This window comes from Amblyomma mixtum, chromosome 2 (assembly GCF_055824585.1).
Source record: "Amblyomma mixtum isolate Tamu chromosome 2, ASM5582458v1, whole genome shotgun sequence".
Classification (NCBI taxonomy): domain Eukaryota; kingdom Metazoa; phylum Arthropoda; class Arachnida; order Ixodida; family Ixodidae; genus Amblyomma; species Amblyomma mixtum.
The window spans coordinates 70450590-70459114 of record NC_143013.1 but is presented as its reverse complement, the minus strand read 5'-3'; the positions used below and the strand labels follow the sequence as shown (position 1 = coordinate 70459114).

General features: G+C 46.5%; 1 protein-coding gene across 1 annotated transcript in view; it reads right to left on the bottom strand.

The window, feature by feature from the left end:
• LOC149359675 (uncharacterized) overlaps positions 1–1961 on the bottom strand; it is a 38200-nt gene extending 36239 nt beyond the window's left edge. Inside the window, exon 1 of the mRNA XM_089569103.1 lies at positions 1908–1961. The gene's annotated coding sequence lies outside the window, so the exon portion shown is untranslated. The remainder of the gene's footprint in view (positions 1–1907) is intronic.
• Positions 1962–8525: the final 6564 nt, after the last annotated feature.

The window sequence follows — 8525 nt, the reverse complement described above, 5'->3', positions numbered from 1 at the left end:
TATGAATATTTTTTTTAAGAAGGAAGAAAACCTTTTGTCGTACGTTGTGCACAGCACCTTCAAGAATGGCTCGCAGTAGCCCCCACCGAGAAGAAACATCAAGAAAGATGCACGCATGTGTGCGCACGCGCAGTCCCCTTCGTACACATGTGTTCGCGCCGTTGCACATCTCTGCAAGCCGGTGGATAGCACTGAGGTACAAAATTAACACAAAAAGTGAAAGCGCCCTTCCTTCTTGTGGCAATTGTATACCCTTCTTATTGATTCATGGCCATTCGCCAGCATTATGAATATCGTGCCGAGACATCGTACTCTTGTGCTTCCTGCGTAGTCGTTTTTAATATTTTGTTCTCTTTGGTTGTAATTCCAGTAAGAAATCGTTAAAACTTTTGGTATTCCTTATTTCATGTGTAAATGTTTATATATCCAACAAACTAGAAGTCTCTTTGGTGCCAAATTTTTTCTGCACATTCTTGTTTCGCTCTGTAGCGGCACAAATAAAGTTTTTCCTGTGTGGAATGGTCTGTTTATACGGTCGGGGGGGTTTGGTTTTAAACCTTAGCCCTGCCCAGCGTGGCTGATACTGGAGACTGGAATGAAACAAAAAAAAAATAGAAAACGTTCTCAGCCTCGTTCTCGACAGGACGCACAAAGTAGGTTTAAGCACTTCCAGTCCCCGCTTTTCTAACTTCCTTTATCGAACCTCAACGTTTCGCATCTTTCTCCGTCAGGCGTTATCATCGCTTCCCCATCTGCAAGTATAAGTGCGGCATGCCACTGCCTTTAACCTATCCTAACCTTTAGTGCCTATGCTGCACACTTCGTCACTACCTGCATGGTAGCTCGCTCGGGTTCCATAAACACTGCGTGCCCAAGAACAAGTTGCTCGTGGCTCTTCCAACGCATGCGGGGCCGCGACATTTGCCACTGTGCGTCGTCACATGTGACGTCTCGGCTAAACTTCGAATTAAAAAGCGTGGTTCAAGCGTCTGTCATAACATATTTTTAGTCCTTGGAAGAGTCAGCATTTTGCCGCTATGGATTCCGGCATGGGGACTCCTGAGACGGGCAGATTTTTATTATGAGGAGAATACTGCTCTGCGCAACAACTTGAAGCGAGATAAAGGAACACAGGCCGAGTAGACTTCCCTTCTATAGACAGAGTTTCAAGACTGCTGCAACCATTGCCTACGTTTTAACAAATGAACTATTATACGTGGTGAATACTCTAAGCGAGTCACACTAAAAGTTTCTCAATTTAGTTCGAATCTCGATCTCAATTCAAGTCCACGCATCAATTTAGGGCAGTACGCCGGTTCGCGCACAGTTTCGACTTTTCTCATTCTCACCTTCTCCGTAGAGAAAATATTACGATGCTAGATTTACACGCCAGCGCAGCAGCGATATTAGCTACCATAGGCAGGAATACATCTTATTTTTCACTAGAGGCGCCTCTAAAGTCTCCAAACAGCAGTTTTTGTTTGCGTCATCGTAAATGAATGACACCTCATTAAGTAACACGTGAGCATTAGTTTCCATTAACAAATGTTAACGTGCCAACTTGGTCATTACTGCATATGTTTCTTCAGAAAGGGGGAACACAACTCACAACTCACCCTCAAGGCAACAATAATAGTACCAGAACGAACTGAATAGCCAACATTTTCGCAGGTGGCAAGGACGACTCTGTGACTCAAAACTTGGCCTAACTATTCCTCCTTAAGCGTATAAAAATGGCTTTTTACAAACCGCTCTCCTGAATATCATTACAGCGTTAATCAGCAGCGACGTTAAATGCTCTCACGCCCAAGGCTACGCTAAATTTCAGCGTTTACAGAGGCGTACAAGCAATAAGGAAATGCCACAAACTGACGCAGATTCAAAGAAGCGGCGATGGTCACACTCACAGCGCGCGTTGTCTTTTGCTTTGACGCTCGCTTCTTTTGGTTGTCTGCATGATTAATCCCAACACTTTCGAGAGGCTACGCGGAATCAGTCTTGCAGCGCCTCCCATTTACGACACGCCTAGCGTTAACGCCAAGCGGCGAGGAGCAGCAGGCAAAAGTGCGCTGGCACACAACGTGCCAGCTCACCTTTCAGCGTGCGCCAACAAGGCTCGCACGAAGCGACCCACCAACAGCGGCAATTAGTTAGGCGGGGTGGGAATTGGCAGCAGACGCAGGAACTTGGAATTCCTTTATTGTGGTGTCAGCGAGCGATGGCGAAGAGCACTGGTGGCAGCATCACTCTACATATTCCTAAGCGGAACTCTTGTAAGGGCTATACAGTAGCAAAACGTGATTATGGATTCGACAAGTGTCTGACAGCTACTTCCTGACAACTTTCTCACCTCCCGGCGTCAAGCCGCGGAGTGAACTGCGGGTCATCCTCGCAAGCCGCCGATCAAGAAAATTAGGCTATGTCCGTCACATACTGAATACAAAGCGTCGCTCAGAGTAGGACAAAAGATGGTTTCATTGTATAGGAGGGAAAAAAAATGGTTCCGATATTGTTGTAGCTTTGTCGGAAGACACACTTTCGTACAATGTACAAAGAATAAAACACGAGCACGTTTGCATTTAGCTTCCAACGAACTTGGCTGACCTATTTTATCCTGCGAAGTTTGCCTCAGCAGCTAAATGTCAAAGCTACCTGCCGTGCCAGGTCTTTCTGAAAGCTATGACGTATCTTTCGCTCTGCCGCAAATGCTTCTGTGCGTACGTTGGACGTTTTCCTGTGTGTAAAGCAACACAAAAGCACGTTTTCCGCTTGGAGATTAGAATAGTGCGGACAGTGATAACAGTATATGTTAAAATACTGTTTTCCTCTGTCGCTCTGTTTATTTTAACATTTCTTTTCTTTATACTCTCATACTGTCTGTATGCTTTCGACTTTCTTGGATCGCAGCTCAACGCAGCCACCACATTGCCGAAGAGGCCACTGCAAAGATTCGATGCGGCAAGGCAAAGGCACTCCCCAAAGCACTGCTTTATTGAGTCGTTACAGTGGTCGACACCATGCGGATTCTGAGGCAGAAAACTTAGAAATGACCACATTAATGTAGTGGTTTCGGGAACTGGATATATCTTTCCCTCTGAGTGGGCAGTAATTCACACAAGCTAATAAGAATGTGTTTTCCACGATTGTTGCACCCACTCAAAAAAAGTGACGTCAAAATATGGTAGTAGCCTTGCGCGCGCAAGGAGCATAAATTTTCCAGTAGGAGTACACAGTAGACTAAACTCATGATTGTCGCGGCTGTTCGTCTAAGAGTACCAGTTGCGCCATCTGGCTTCACGTGTGAAAAATGCTAAGGAACGCTCTGAGGCAAACGTACGCATATATTCGCGCTCACAGGTGTAAGGCAGCGCTGCCGACACATTCTGCAGTACTGCGCTATGTCTTGCTGTAGCATGGAGAAATAAATGCAGTCAGAAAATAAAGGCTGAGCACAAATGTAGCCATGCCTCACTAACTTACACCGGGCTGCACAAGAAGGTTGTCCAGTTCAGCAGTGACTGCTTCAAAAGGAAATTCTCTTATTAATGTACCTTGAGCGAGATATCTTTCTCAGCAACGTTTCCAGCTATACATGCCCTAAGTTGCGGGAAAAACTTATTCGGGAACAACTTACAAAGCAGTTTGAAAGTACTAAACACAGAGGAATTGGTTCAAGAACGCATTGTGCTGAAATTACGAAAATAAAAATTTCTGTTCACTTTACTCCTGCACATCTAGTGTGAAACCAAGCGTTGCGGTCACAGCACCATCCGGGTCTGGAATCGGTATGTGGCCATGAGTGTGCGTGTCCTCGTCGTCTCTGGCGAGATCATTCCAATTTCCAGGTCCCACGAATATATGGCTTGGGGTGGTTGCCCAGTAACCATTATTTTGGTTCCATATGCGTGCCTTCGAAGTGAGCTTTGTTGCGCGCGTCGACGCCGTCATACTCTTCTGTCTCGACACTGGCGTGTGATGGGACGAATTTGGTGAGGCGTCGGAAAGAACGGCGGTATTGGCACGGGATCCGTTTCTTGATGCTTCTAGTGCTCCCGTGGCCGTTGTTTCAACATCTTTTATTTTACGCACGTGGTTGTGCGTCGATTGATACTGGGCGTTAGACTGAGATCGATTCACAGGTAAATGAACTGCGCCATGGATATGCGCTGATTCCGCGGGGACATCAGTCTGCATACCGTCGGTGAAGGGTTCTTCTTCCAGTTTATGCGTAGTCACGAATGTCAGCCGTGTGCTTTTCTGTTCGTGTTCGGGTGCCATTGCGCTGGCCTCTGTGGTCGAGGCTTGTTGCGCAATAGTGTGCTTCGACTCTATTTCGGCTGTCGAAGACTTAACCGGCAGACTCGGCACATGTCTTCGGTGGTTCTTAGGAGTATCTGTGCCAGAAGATGAAGATGGTCCAGAAGTGCTGGTACTTGAAGAATCTCGCCGAGCCGTGTTCACATGCGGAGCTATCTTCAAGGTAGAGGCCGGGGTCGAGGCTTGTTCCACATTAGCGGTCTTCAAATGCCTTTTAGACGTCGAAGATTTAGCCGGCAGACTCGGTACGTGACTTTGGTGGTCATTGGAAGAGGCTGCTTCAGAGGTGCTGGAGCTAGAATAATCTCGCAGTGGCGTAATCACAGTCGGTCTTGCTGTCTTTGAGGTGGAGGCCACAGTCGAAGCCACATGTGAAGCTTTAGCTAATCCTTCGGTATCTACAGCTGTCGATGCGTGCATCTTGTGTGAGTGCGCGATGCCCTTCGGAACGAAGACCGGGCGCTCACCATGCCGGTGGTTTTTATGACGACGCGTTATAACCAGTTGACTGCTGTCTGAATCGGAGTTGCCTTCCATGAACTCGTCTAAGACGGCTACCGTGGACGGCACCGTCGATGGCGATCGAATCATTGTTTTGTTTTCACCGACGCGCTTAAATCCATGATCGTGGGCTTGTAGGGGAGTCCTTAACGAAACAGCGGTACCAGTGGTAGAAACTGAACCAGCATGATGACGCGTCCTTGCGTATGAACTTGATTTGCCTTTCGCTGAAAAAGTTGTACTCTGGAATATCTCGTGGGACAGCAGCGGTTCCTCTGCGCTGAAAAGAGCGAACACCGGTGAATAGGAGGGGACGTGGGTATGCAACTTCTCGCCTGCAGTGTCTCTATTTGGGGAAAAAATTATCTGCACTCCTACTGTGTCTGTGGTTTGAGTACTTGCCTTCCCGAAGCCGCCAAGCTTTTCGGTTGAGTTGAAAGACATGTCTGAAGGTCGCGCTTTCATGTTCTTCGTAGAGATGGTAGGCACAGCAATATCTGAATTGATTAGGTCACGTTTGGGCGACTCGTACTTCATAACGACGGAGGTACTTGAAATGCGTTGTCGCGTATTGACGTCTGGTAACGTAGACGTGGTCTTGCTTCGGAGAATGGTGAGCGCCTTGGGCAATTCTGGAATAACAGCAACAGACAGTATTAAAGGAAGCTGTTCCTCCCATGTGGTTTTAATTAGCGAGTTATGGCAGGTTTCTTGACACATTACTGACATTACTGACAGCTAGCAGCGCTAATATAACGGGAAGCACAAGCGAGAACACATAGACGCTACCGTACAAGTAACTAAGGATGCATTGTAGTCTGTAAGTCTTCTGTTCTTTCCTGCTCGCCTTCGTGTACTGCTGTGACGTCAGTTTGTATTTCTGCACGTGTTTAAAAATATCCAAGAAGGGTCACGTACTCTGCTATGCATTGCAGGTTAAAGGGACACTGGGGACGACACAGCGCAATTTTTGTTCTCTGTACAAATTGATTGTCTGGTTCTCTGTGGCAATGTTGACGCGTTTCCGGCAGCAAAAGAACGATCCTCCGCGATAAAACTGAGTTTTAAAATCTTCCCACCAGTCAAGTGAAACTCATGACGCATTTACCGAAAAGTACGGATTGCCAGCGTTTTTGAGTGAATGGCGGTGAAGCGTGGCCTCCGTGATGTGCTCCAAAAAATTGGCGCAGTCGCATGCAATTTACTTGCGAGATCGGCCGCTGACGGCCACATATGTATTTTTCTTTTTAAATATTTTCTAGGTTATAAAAGCTCCGTTTCGAGTGACAGTGGTCTCTCTGCGATTTAAAGCGCGGCGGTCTATCGGTAGAGGATAACTATCACTCCTGAGTGTGCCTTTAAAGAAGCCCAAGTCGTTGAATTGAATCATAAGCGCTCTACTTTGGCCTTTTCTGAAACCTTACGCTCAGGATTATAAACCCAGCGCACCATACCGTGTGCCAGTTGTGTAATTTTAAACCGGGCCAAAATTGCGAAAATGAATTGGTGAGAGGGACGGACAGCAGGTGAGATTAGGGGAGCATTTGGAAGAGGAATGAGCCATATATTTCTAAATGACGCGTCAATGCTGCATGCATAAAAACTGCGCCCAACCGTAGCTACTTGCAACAAAGAAAGTTGGAAGATTTAGACTTATTAAGCAAACAAACCCAAGTCTGAATGGCCGCCGATGTATAAACAAAACTAAGCGTGTAACCCGAAGGTTCATTTGTAAGAAAGCATTTTTCACCCTTGCTGGCGGTTAATACACACAAAAATATCTGACAAGTTCTTGTTGTGTGTATGCCAGCTGTATAATTTGTCGCACATTGCAGCGGACTTCAGTACATAAGCTGGGCATCTAACTGGTCAATTTAGACGGAAGAACTCGTTGCAGCAGTAAGAAACTTCGCCAACTATCGACTCTTTCTCTAGGGATTTGATGCAGTAGCTTCCTTAAGTTCCTTAAGTTCCACTTGGTGCCATCAAATCATAATAATTGGCAAGATGGCGCTGCAGTCATTAACAATGCAAGACGTAGAGAGAAAGGGGCGACACCATATGTTGTGTTTGTTCGTGGTTTGCGTCCTTGCATCTTGCCAGAGGCGCATGCACATCCTGTCAAAAATTAAATGATTCCTAAGCTTCTGTATAATTTTATGTCCATTTGTAAGATAAGATACAGAGCTCCCAGCGGCGTATCTCTACAAAGCTGCCTTCTACAGTTTATTGCATTGTACAGAGGAGACAAAAATAAATGCAAACAGTTCTATGCCAGCGGGTACCGCTCTTCGCATTTGTTTTCATCGCACCTCATCCAGGGTGATAAAAAATACGCTACAGTAGCCAACAAAACAAATCATGGACGACTCTAGCGCATTTATTTCACTATCCAAGCACAAGCGAGATGAAAAGAAATGCGAACAGCGGAGCGCGTAGGCGCCGCGCTGTTACGCTTTGCCTCGCTAGCCAGGAAGATTGTATTCTTCTAGAAGATGAAGCATGCACGTCTCTTCTAGTTTCCATGAATTTCCGTGATCTGACGTGTTTAACTGCGCCCCTATAAATTTTTTGCTGCTAATCCGCATCACCGAAAACTTTTGCCCATGACTGTATTTTTGCACGTGCGCAGCTGTATTAGCTACAGGTTCGTTCCCGTGATTCTAGTGAGTTCAAACAGATGGTTGCGCGAAACCAGCAGGCGGGCTTTCAAAATGAAAGAGTTCGTTGTTAGGCGCGACTCCCGTTCATCTACTGTTGGTGATATGTAGGGGGGGGGGGGGGGGGGGAATCCCAAAGCTGCTTGTGGGCCATGGAGGACGACGTAGTTGAGAGCGCCGGATTGATTTTGATTACCTGAAGTTCTTTACTGTTCATAGCCCATGGGCCTGTTTCGCATCTCGCCTCCACAGAAAATCAGCCGCCGTGGTTGGGATTCGAACCCGTGACTTTGGGGTCAGCAAATGAACGCCATATATACCTTGAGCAATATCAGTTGAGGTAAGGCATTGATGACGCAGTTTTAGAGTACGTGGTAAATACCATCTGAGAATTTAGTGACATTAGTAACTATTGCTTGTTTTCTGCAAATCTAAAAAAACGCATTAGGTCACTGGCCTTGTTTTCTTTAGGTTACGGACGTCCTTTCACTTGCAGCTCAGCGGGTAAAAGAACAGGCACCTTTAAGTATTGGAACTACCTTGGAATTATCGGCAGAGAAGCAGTGTAGCGAGACATCTAAATGACGTTCTCCATATGGCCCCCTCCAAATGCCCTGAACATCAGTATGCCTCGGCAACGGAAGCATACAAAACAGTATAGGCAGCGTACAAAAGTATAGGAAGTATAGGCAGCATACAAAAACGTAAAAAAAAAATGCGCGGCGAGCAACATCGTAGATTTGAAGGAGGGCCCGCCGGAATATGGAGCGGCTTCTCGCTTTCAAGCGGGATATTTCCATAGGAGAACTGCATTGGGTCCCCGTTACAGTCGAGAAACGCTCGAAGAAACGCATTCGACAAATAACATAACACCGCTCCTACAGCTCCAGCCGGTTCGCCCAAGGTCTGCCCAGGAATCCGCCCCAGTCAAGCTATTCGTAACAACGTACAGTTAAAGAGAGAGAGAGACTAACACTCTAGCCTGCTAGTCCACACTAGGAATGGCGAACAAGGAAAAGGCAGAAATGAGAAGTAAAGATGAAAGTT